This window comes from Molossus molossus, unplaced genomic scaffold, assembly GCF_014108415.1.
Source record: "Molossus molossus isolate mMolMol1 unplaced genomic scaffold, mMolMol1.p scaffold_m16_p_10, whole genome shotgun sequence".
Taxonomy (NCBI): domain Eukaryota; kingdom Metazoa; phylum Chordata; class Mammalia; order Chiroptera; family Molossidae; genus Molossus; species Molossus molossus.
The window spans coordinates 48,905,055-48,916,691 of NW_023425345.1; positions in this window are offsets into that span (position 1 = coordinate 48,905,055).

Below are 11,637 nucleotides of genomic sequence, written 5' to 3' on the forward strand. Positions count from 1 at the left end.
TTTTCTTCTCAGGTGTGTGAGCTTATTAATTTCCTATGGCTGCTTTAACAAATACCACGAACTTGGTGGCTTAACAAGACACATACTTATTCTCTTGCAGTTCTGGAGCCCAAATTTCCCAAATCCATGACCCCAGAGTACAATCCTTACTCTGTCCTCTGTCCTACCTGATCAGGCTTCTACCTGCCTCCGCAATGTCAGCATCTTCTTTTATTTATTTATTTATTTTTAATGTGGTAAAAGACATATACCATAAAATTTAATATCCTAACCATTTGTTTAAATGCACAGTTTAGTGGTATTAAGCACATTCACATTGTTGTGCAACCATACTCTCCTGGAACTCTCTTCGTTGCTCTTTATGCTTTCAACCACCCAGGACTTCTTTCTGTTCTTAAAGCTCTTTCATAACTTGGGCCTTTGCACTCGCTATTCCCTTGCCTGAAATGTTCTACATCCCCTACCCGCTACTTCTTTGGATATCTAACTCTTCATCCTTCATCCACACCTCTCAAGTCACCTCCTAAGAGGCCTTCTTTTCTTTTCTTTTTTTCTTTGTTCTCACCTGAGGACATTTTTCCATTTTTTGTTAAGATAGAGTGGGAGGGAGGGAGAGAGAGAGAAACATCGACGTGAAAGGGACACATCGAGTGGCTGCCTCCCGCACGACCCAACCAGGGCCGGGGACAAACTGCAACCAAGGTACGTGCCCTTAGTGGGAACTGAACCCGGGTCTCTCTGGACCGCAGGCCGACGCTCTAACCGCTGAGCCAAACTGGCCAGGGCCTAAGAGGCCTTCTATGATCATTTCATCTACAAGTACTGGTACAATCTATCATAGTATTTTTCCTTCCTTCCTGTTGCGTACCCTACTCAGCAGGGGCTTCGGCAGATGGCTTGCTTTTAGTCTCTCCTAGAACATAAGGTCCACAAATCACTGTTGAATTCCCAGTGGCTACTAGCACAGTGCCTGGCAAAGAAGATGTTCAAGTATATTTACTTTAGTTAAATGTTCAAACATATAATTAATTCGTATGTACTCAAGTAAGGAGGCATTTGTATTAAAATATCTACAGAACCACAGAGAAAATGTCTACAGAACTGTCCCATAACTTTACCTAAGTCATCTGGGTGGCTAATGCCCCTGGACTTTCCCAGCCCCAGGGACAGCCCCACTGAGGGTTAGAGGCCGATAACAGTTCAATGGATGCTTACATTTAAGTTCATGCATCTTCTGGCCTCTATCTTCCATCTTAGAGCTTTTTTCTTTGCCCATTTTTGCTATTGTCACCTTGCTCATTAAATCAAGTAACCTAGCAATGCAATCAAGCTATTGTCTGGTAAAAAAAAAAAAAAAAAGGCCCAAATAATTCAACATTTATGAGAGAAGTTATTGCTCTATTATTAAGGCTTAAAATGCAGAGTTCATACAGCCTATTCTCCAGCTTCAAGAAATGACAGCTTTTTATACTTGACTTTTGTTTCAAGTTTTCTGGGGGGGAAAAAAAGTAATATTAATTACTGAATTGACATTACCAAGCAGCAAATGTGTCTTGCAATATTCTATAAGGTAAACTATTTGGTATCCCAAATGCTGAAACTTTAAAGCTGTAGCTATATTTTTCTTTAAGTACAAACAAAGCAAAGCTCAGCACTTGAAAACAAATGGAATCTTACATCCTGCAGTGGTACAGGACCAGGCCCCGTCCCTGGTCAGCCACCGAGCTCATGCTGTCCCGGCCCTAGCACTGCGTGACTCCGGAGGTGGCATGCATGTGACATTCTGGAGCTGTACACAGCAGCAGCTCTATCTCTGACAGCTTTGTGTTCACGAATTCTGCAAAGGTGAGTTGTTCTCAAAACTTAGATCATGAAGACTCATGTCAGAGAAAGCATTTACTATTGTTTTAAACTATTGTATATTTGCCCTGGCTGGTTTGGCTCAGCAGTCAGAGCATCAGCCTGCGGACCAGAGAGTCCCAGGTTTGGTTCCCACTAAGGGCATGTACCTCGGATGCAGTTTGTCCCCAGCCATGGTTGAGATTTGTGTGGGTGGCAACCAGTCGATGTGTCTCTCTTGCATGGATATTTCTCTCTCTCTCTCTCCCTCCCGCCCTATCTGAAGGTAAATGCAAAAATGTCCTCAGGTAAGGATAAAAAATAAAAATATAAAAATAAACTATTGTATGTTTGTATCTATAAACTTCAGAAATAACATTCTTATTCCCACAGTTTTAAGAAAGTCCTCTGTCACTGCATGCTAACTTACATATTTTTTTCACAAGACTTTACCCGTTCATTTTAAAGGTACATTTTCTGAAACATATCCCTTGAACCATCATAATCTTTACTCATTCATTCTATGGGCAAGGATGCTTACCACAAAAAGGGGGAGATTCATTCTGTAATTGCCCAGTGTGGAAATTCACAGTGTGTTTAATGGACGAGAGACTCTGAGAAGTTCTGTGTGAATTAAATTTGGCTAAATGTGTTTAACCTAGCATTTTCCAGATTTATTTAGCCACAGACTATTTTCATATGCACCATCTTTTAAAAATGTGTTTTGGGAAATACAGGGTGGGGCAAATGTAGCTTTACAGTTGTTCGTATGGAAAATAATACAATGATTCATAGGTAATAATACAAGAATAAACTGTTTCTTATACTCACAACTATAAATATACTTTTGCCTCACTCTATATTGTTCTAGAGAATGCCAGATAAAATAGTTGGGGTAAGTGAAGAGAAAAGAAGTTTTGTTAGTGACATTTTATATATGAAGCTTTTTAAAAATGGAGCATTATAATAATCTGTGCCCAGATATGAGCTAATATGAGCTAGGTAAGCCAAGGACAAGGCTGAGATTGTTTAGTGAACTGAAATAGGATGAATGGACCAGGAATGATTGCCTTCTTCCCTAGGATGGGGGAGGTACTAGGACAGTCCATCCTGTTAACAAGTACCAGGGCAGGTCCAGTGCAGCAGCAGAGCATGGTACGGAGTGGAGGTTTTTCAACCTAGTTGTTTGATACCTGACAAAGACTATCCCAAGATACATCCTAGAGGAGCATGGTAATGGGAAGTAGAAAATAAACAGTATTCTGAAACTGAGCAGATAATCATCAACACAGCACCCTCTGTCAACACTTCTCAGTGTTGTTAGGAGCAGGAATAAATCTCTACCAAAGGGCCTGTCATTGATGAACAAGAGCACCAGCAGGAACTGCTGTGGCAGAGCCAGACACCGCCACCGAAGAGGAAATACAGCCAGACCATGCGGTCTGTGACAACCAGTCTGGGCTCTGGACTGGCACCTCCATCATGCGCAATGCTGCCTCTCAGACCCAGCTGGTCCCTGGCTTATTGAGCTTGGTTGCTTAGTTTTTATATATGTTTTTATTGATTTTTAGAGGGAGAGGGAGAGCCACACCAGCCGGGCTGAGGTTGGCTTCTTATCTTTACTTCTCCCGTGTCTAAATAGCATGGACTAATTTTTGATGTTACATTTCACCCCAGTAATTACATCACACTGCCAGACTGATTTTTTCCCCAATCATCACTCTTCCCTAATTCTACCATATCTTAAGGCAGTTGTTCTGAAAGTTTAGAGTGCATCAGAGTATCCTGGTGGCCTTGTTGAAACGCCTTTGTTGCTCTCTCTCCCCCCTGGGTTTCTGGCTGAGTAGGTTAGAGTGGGGCCCAAGGATTTGCATTTCTAGTAAATGTCATACTTTGAAAACCACCAAAGAAACAAAAATGTAAAAAAAATTATGTAATTCTACACATGTAGCCATAACCTAAATTTATAACCATTTCTAACATTTTGCCATATTTTCTTTATCTTTTTTCTGAAGTAAATTCTTACTATTTCCTCCTGAAATATTTCATATATGGAGGACATTCTCCTACATGAGCACAAGGTAGGTATCACATCTAACAAAACTAACAATAACTTGCTGATATCAGCTGACAATGAACACTTTTAGGGACTGAATATTTGTGTCTCGTCTCCCTGCCCACAAATTCATACGATGAAACCCTACCCCATAATGTGATGATATTAGGAGGTGGGGCTTCTGGGAGCTAATTAGGATCAGATGAGGTCTTGAGGGTGCAGCCCCCAAGAATGGGATCAGAGCCCTTACAAGAGTCTCGAGAGAGCTTGCTTCTCTCTGCTCTCCCACATGAGGATACAATAAGCTAGGAAAAGAGGGTCCTCCTTAGAATCCAACCATGCTCACACCCTGCTCTTGATGTCTAGCCTCCAGAACTGGGAGAAATAAATTTCTACTGTTTATAAGCTACTCAGTTTACAGTACTTTGTTATAGCAGCCCAAACTAAGACACTCAGTCCCAAAATGTTTTCTACAGCTATTCAAATTGGGATCCACTAAAGAATCATACATTGCATTGGGTATTATGTCTCTGAATCTTTTTTAACCCAGAAGAGAACCCAAAACACACCTTTCTTTTTTTCATGACATTGACTCATTAAAAAGATTTGTCCTGTATAACACTTTCTGAGTTTGTCTAATGGTTTCATCATGATACCATTTAACTTTTACTTTATCCCCTGTATTTCCTATAAAATGAGTATTAAATTCAAAGTTTTGATTAGTTGCAACATTTTTGGTAGCATATGTCACAGGCAAGGGGTTGTACCGCAGCAGGAGGTATGGAAACTTGTTTCTGTGCTAAAATTGATCACCAAGTAAAGGGTGTCGGTTGGGAGACCGCATTTTGAAGTTGTGTTTTCCCACTTGCAACCTGTAAGTGTCCTGTTGGTGATGCATGGATACCATGCCAATGTTCCGGTTTTTCATCAGTCTCTCACTTAATGGCTTTAGCACCATGGATGATACTTTTTTGAAAAGGTGATTTCAATAGGGGTGGAAATTGGCGATTTTTCTGATTTTACCATTCCTTTTACTTTTCTTAGCTGACATTCTTTGGTAAAGAATAGATTTTTATTTTCATCTATGAGAGCTCTTTGGTTACTCTGAAATACATGTCCTACAGAAAAGCTTTGCTACCATGAGCTATGACAGTGGGTACAACTGGCCTCTACTCTGGACCCCTCGTCCCAATCTCCTGGGGCTCTACTAACAAGGACCCAGGCATAGGAAAAAAGATGTGATGCTGATCAACTGAAATGTGGTTCTAGGTACAAACCAGGTCTAAGACAACCCAAGAGCCCCAATATTAACATTGAGAAATAAGCTCAGAGCTACACGGGCAGCAAGGATGTAGAACTGGTGGAGATGAACCTGCAGACAGAGGGGAAGTGGTCCAGGTTGTGCAGATGGGAAGGAGGAAAAGACCAAGCATTGGGCAAGACTAAAACCAACCCAAAGAGCCAGTTAATAAACAGACATTAAAAGTGGAAAATACTCCTTTGTTTGTAAAATCATCTTTATTTTGGGAATGTATCTTTCCTAATCAGCCAATAGGCTTACACATCTAAGTGAAAGTGTTTATGTATGTATGTTAATGGGCAAATAATACACTAATCTCTTATTAGTTTATTGACAAATAACATTTATTAACAAAAAAAATGTTTATTGAGCAATACATTAAATTTTCATGGCTAGAGATAAAACTTAGATAAGCCATCTTATATAAGATTATTCAAGGAAATTGCTAGTTGGTGAATTAACTTAAGAATGCTTTACAAAGTAATTCCTTAATTCTATGTTCTCCATTATTCTCCACTGAAAAACTTCTGATGGTGGAGGACACTGAATCTGTCCTTACAGAACTACAGATTTAGCTCTGCAGGTCAGCCTGCAGCAACCTACCTCAAAAATTAAATTTATTTTATGCCTCATTTTAAAATAGTAACTGGTTTTGTGTTCAAATCTATAAAGTTTTATTATTTATTTTAATAAAAAAAAGACTGCTCTCCAAAACATTGAGTAAAATTAGTGCTACAAAATACAGTGGGATTCAGGGTCTTGATCTGTAAAATAGGACATCAACTGAGTTAATATCTTTAAAGCCCTTATAACTGTGATTGGCACATAGTTAGCACTATAAAAATACTTGTTATTTTATTTAAAATTAAATTTAAAAAAAGATTTGTTCCAAATTCATTCTATTGTTTTAATTACCACCATATAATCACTCCCAGGGTATTAGTAACCCAGTATGAGTGTGATTTTAAGAGTGTTATTTAAGAGCATAATTATGGTTGGAGTAGGAGAAAAAGGAGAATGTGAATGTTTGGACTAAGTTAGAAAAGGGACCAAAGAACAAAGGGAAATGGCTCAAGGCAGCAGATGTTCAGGCAGGTTGGTGGTGCAGCCATTGAGCACACGTTTCCAAGCACTGGCCACAGGCCTGTGGCCAGCGAAGGACCATGGGAACCACAAACAGTAGAGTAGTGAGATGTGCAGTGCTCCTGAGATCACTTCCATCAGAACCGCCTAAGGCGTTTGTTAAAAATGCAGAGTGTGGAGCCCCACCCAAGAGGCACACAATCAGGACTGCTGGGGGGAGGGGAGCGGGTTCCTTCTGTAACTAGAACTTGAAAACAAGTGTTGTAAGGGATGTTGCTCAAGGTTAGTGAGTTTTTCTCCTTGCAAAAATATATATATATTTTTAATTTAATGTGTTTATCATATCAGAATAACTTAGAATTTTTGGCTAGAAGAAAATGTAACAACCATCAAGTTCAGTAATTCCTACCTGGTGGCATGCTGTAGCACCCTGGGGAGACTGCATTTATTTATTTATTTATTTATTTATTTATTTATGTATTTATGTATTTATGTATTTATGTATTAATACAAGCACACAGGCCCTACACCAAAACAATTAAATCAGAAATTCTGGGGCAAAAACCTGCACATACATGTATTTAAAAGCTCTGTAAATAATTCTTTTTTATTGTTAACACAGATGTGATAAAAAGCTCTCTGAGTATTTCTGATGTGAGGCCAGGATTTAGAATCACTCATCAGGCCTAAGCTCCTCATTTTGCAGATGAGAAAACTGAGGACTCAGTAGTTAAATGTATCTGAGATGGTAGCGCTCTCTTTCAAAAGGTAATTGTGTAAGATAGACTAGCCACACACTAGTGCCCTGTTTTTCAGAATGAACGTGATGACTGATTTTAGTGAATTGTGAAAACAATCTAGTTCTTCCTGACAAGAATTTTAAAAAAAGAATAGAATAAGAGATATCAGAGTGCACATCAAGTAGTAGTGATAGTATTTCCTTGTGTGTGTGTGTGTGTGGGTGTGTGTTCTGCGACTAGATGTTAAACATGATTTTTATTAGGGGTTGTTGTAAAAAAAAGTTAGAAAGTCTTGTTGTAGAGTTTCCTTATAATTATAATACCTAAGGTTGGAAGCAGCTGTCTTCACAGAAGAAATGTAGCTGCCCCTCTGTCTGGTAAGTAGTCCACAGACAGGGTCTGAACGGCATGAGGTCAGAACATGGGCCTGGGGATGCAAACACCTCGAGGTAAATTGAGTCTGTTACCCTTATTGGGCATGAGAGCTTGTTCAAGAACCTAGATTCTTTGTGCCTCAGCTACATAAACTGTAAAGTGAAAATAATTATGCCTACCTCACAGGGTTACTAGTTTAAATGGCAGACTGTCTGTAAAGCACTTAGCGTAATGTCCGACATGAAATAAATTCCCTCCCGAAATACAACCAATTTAAAAATGCATCTATGATCTATCATTTTCTGACTCTAAGGAAAAGAACTAAAAATGTACCAGGATTAGAATAGTCTTTGGAGGAATGTGTATTTCTGGTACTAATGTTTAGTTTAGAAAGACAAAAGCTAAAATAATTGCTGTGACAGGCAAAATATTAACAACAATTTTCTATTTTCACAGAACTGGAAATGATGGTGCCATAAAGATACCAGCTTATCTTGGAGACGGAACATTCCTTTTTTAATTTTTTTTTTAAGAATGACCTCGTCTTGCAGACATATCAGCCAACTGTGCCATTAGCCTTGCTGATGTGGCTTGTTTAATTTCATTCTTATGTTCTTTCTAGAAAGAAAGATACTGATCAATATCTGCATAAAAAAATGATTTGCATTTTTTTCTGGTGGCTGGATCCCAAATAAAATAAAAAATGGGGTGGTTGGCCCAAGACCTTCCTACTGTTGCCCATGGACCTCACATCCTCTCTTAGTTCAGACCCGTTGTATGAACTCAGAGTTGTCTCAGGTACAGCTCTCATTTCTAACCCTAACCCGTACTCATCCCTTCAACTTCCATGTTGTGAAGGGGCGAGTCCTCCGGGTGCCTGGGATCCTGAACATTTTTGCAGCAACTGGTGAAAACCCTTAGTTTTCTTTTTTTTTTCCATATTCCTGAGGGCATATGGTGGCCTATGATGTCATCTGCAAACACTGTACCTATATACAGTGATACCTCGGTTCTCGAACGCCTCGGTTCTCGACCAAATCGGTATTCGACCAGGAGATTCGAGAAACTTTTGTCTTGGAATCCGAACAAATATTTGGAACTCGAACTTCCGAGATGAGCCGAGTTGAGCCGAATGGCGTTCATTCGCCCAGCGCGCCTTGCTTGCGTCATCAGTGTGAGTGCAGAGAGAGAGTCACGCTTTGTGGAGAGAGTCACGCTTTACACTGAATTTAACCCTTAGGCATACTGTACACTTTTATTTCTTGTTGAGACTTATGTTTTTCTACATATTATATACAAATTAGGCCAGTAAATAGGCATTTTCTGGGGCTTGGAACGAATTAATCCAGTTTCCATTATTTCCTATTGGGTTTCATTGCTTCGGTTCTCGAACAATTTGGTTCTCGACCGTCCTCCTGGAACGAATTATGTTCGAGACCGAGGTATCACTGTATATACTTACACATAAAGGACTATGATTGTGTTAAGTTTATAGAGCATAAATGTATTGGGCTAGGCATTATAGAAGATTTAGAGATTAATCAAACTCTAGCCTTGTCATCAAGGGCCTTAAAATTCCGTAGAGAAGATACGACGTGCACAGATAACTATTCCAGGAGGAAAAGTGCAGCCAGCGCCAGGGCAGAGACCGCGGCGGCACTGCAGGAGTTCAGAGCAGGGCGAGACTGCAGGCACCGGGCAGGAGCAGGAGCTCAAGGCGGCAGTGGAGGAGGCAGCTGAAGCCTGGACAGGGTTTGCCTCAGGTAGCAGGACATCCTGATGAGGGGGGCACAACCAAGGGTCCAGCAGTCGGAGGAGGAGCATGTCCAGGCACATTAGGAGGTCACTTTGGCCGGAACACAGGGCCCATAGGGGCACAGAGGTCAGTAATTTGTGGAAAGAGTTTATGCAGCAGTTTTCTTGATTGCTGTAACAACTTCCACAAACTGGTGGTTTAAGATAACACAAGTGGCCCTGGCCGGTTTGGCTCAGCGGTTAGAGTGTTGGCCTGTGGTCCAGAGGGACCCAGGTTCAGATCCTGCTAAGGGCATGTACCTTGGTTGCAGTTTGTCCCCGGCCCTGGTTGGGTTGTGCGGGTGGCAGCCACTCGATGTGTCCCTTTCGCATCAATGTTTCTCTCTCTCTCCCTCCCACTCTATCTGAACATAAAATGGAAACATGTCCTCAGGTGAAGATAAAAATAAATAAATAAATATATAATTGTTTTAAAAAAAAAAGATAACACAAATGCATTCTCTTAACAATTGTGGAGGCAAGAAATCTGCAGTGGCTGCGTGGGTCTCACTGCTCAAAAAAATCAAGGTGTCAGCAGGGCTGTGTTCTTTTCTGGAGGCCCTAGAGGAGAATCCATTTTCTTGTCCTTTCCAGCCAAAAGCTGTTCACATTCCCACATTCCTTGGCTCCTGGGCCCAACCATTTTTAAGCCAGCAGTAGGCAGTTGGCTTTATCTCACCCCATCCCATCACTCTGACACGGCTCTTCTGTCTCCCACTTCCACGTTTAAGGACCCTTGTGATTGTAGTGGGCCCACCTGGATAATCCAGAATAGTCTCCCTGTCTCCAAGTCAGATGGTTAGCAACCATAATTCCATCTGCAACCCTATTTCTCCTTTGTCATGAAACCTAGCAGGTTCTAGGGAACAGACATCTCTGAGGGGCCTACTGTAGGTTGGAACCAAAGATTAAAGGGCCCTCCGTGTCAGGATTGTCATCCTCATTCTTCATGACGGAAGAAAAAACACAATGTGTTTTCAGATTAAAGATGGTGTCAGCTCAAATATTATCTTGCTTTTAGCTGGAATTCTAACAACACAGTAGAGTAACCCAGGTTGTCTCATTTGGATAAGACTGGATGTCTCATATTGGATGTTCTTGCTAGCAGTTATAGATGACTTTGATTTATTTAAAAATGGAGAAATAAATTAAATATTGATAAGTGAAGTTTAGTGTGTGCAGTTTTTCAAAAAAACAGGACCCATGGGGACAGGAAATCATTAAAGAGGATCTCAGTATTGAAAATATTTTAAACTACTGCCTTAAAAATATATAGCTTCTGATGTTCCTACCTGTGTAGCACATTTTTCTCTATTATTGACACGTCTCTAATGTAGGAGGATAAAAAATTTGGAAAAGATTGAAAAAAACCTGATTGAGCAAATGCATTTCATCTTTCAACTTGGTTATGGCTTGATCAATAATTCATCCCTTAGCATCTGTCTCTTAAAGACGGTCTTGTCTGTTGTCTTTACGGATGATGAATTAGGACATTGGAAAAACAAAATACTTTCTTTTCAAAGTACACAACATCTCAAATGAAATACCCCAAATTTATACTGTGTAGATAACAAAAGCAAATAACTGAAAGCTGTGCAACAGGAAGAAAAAGGAAAAATCTGATAAGGCAGGAAGTACAAATGAGATAACGGAAAATCCATCTGGACTCGAGCAGGAAGCTGTTCAAATGGCTTTTATTTATGTGCTTAGCCAATTTGATTTTCTCTCTTCTAAAATATCATTTAAATTAAAATGTTCTATTAACTACTGGAGTATAAGTTTACATAGCTGTTCATTGCGCTGCGTACAAATACCTTTCGATTGCAGCTGGTTGTGTGGAATATATTTTTCTCAAATTTCTGGTGCTTGCCTTTTTCACTTGAATTAAGAAATGGTGAAAAGGTAAAACAAACTAATTCTATGGAGAGACACCTCCGGGCAGGCAGAGGAGGAGTGTAAGCTGGGCACACGGACTGCAGCCTGGGGTGCAGTGTTTGTTTTTTTTACATATCACAGCTAACACTTATTAAGCACTTACTAGGCACCAGGCATGTGCAGAATTATTGATCTTCACAGCCACTCTATGAGCCCTGCCTATTACTAATTTTATTTCCGATGAAGAAACTGAGGCTTAGAGAGATAAATTTGCTCGCCAAACCTCATACCATTAGTGAGTAAAGCAGCAGAGAGTCCATCTCTGGGCTATCTTTTAAAAATACAATATAATCATTTTACTTCCCTGTTTGTAAACGTTATTTCTTTAAACCTCACAATCTTGTGGTTCTCCCCCTTAGCGTCACATTAGAATCCCTTGGGGACATGGTACACAATATTACCACCTGGCATCCACTCAAGACCACTTACAAACAACAGCATCTCTGATGGTAGCAAACACTTATAGTGGAATAACTGTTCCAAATATTTTCCAGGTGAGATATATACATATATTC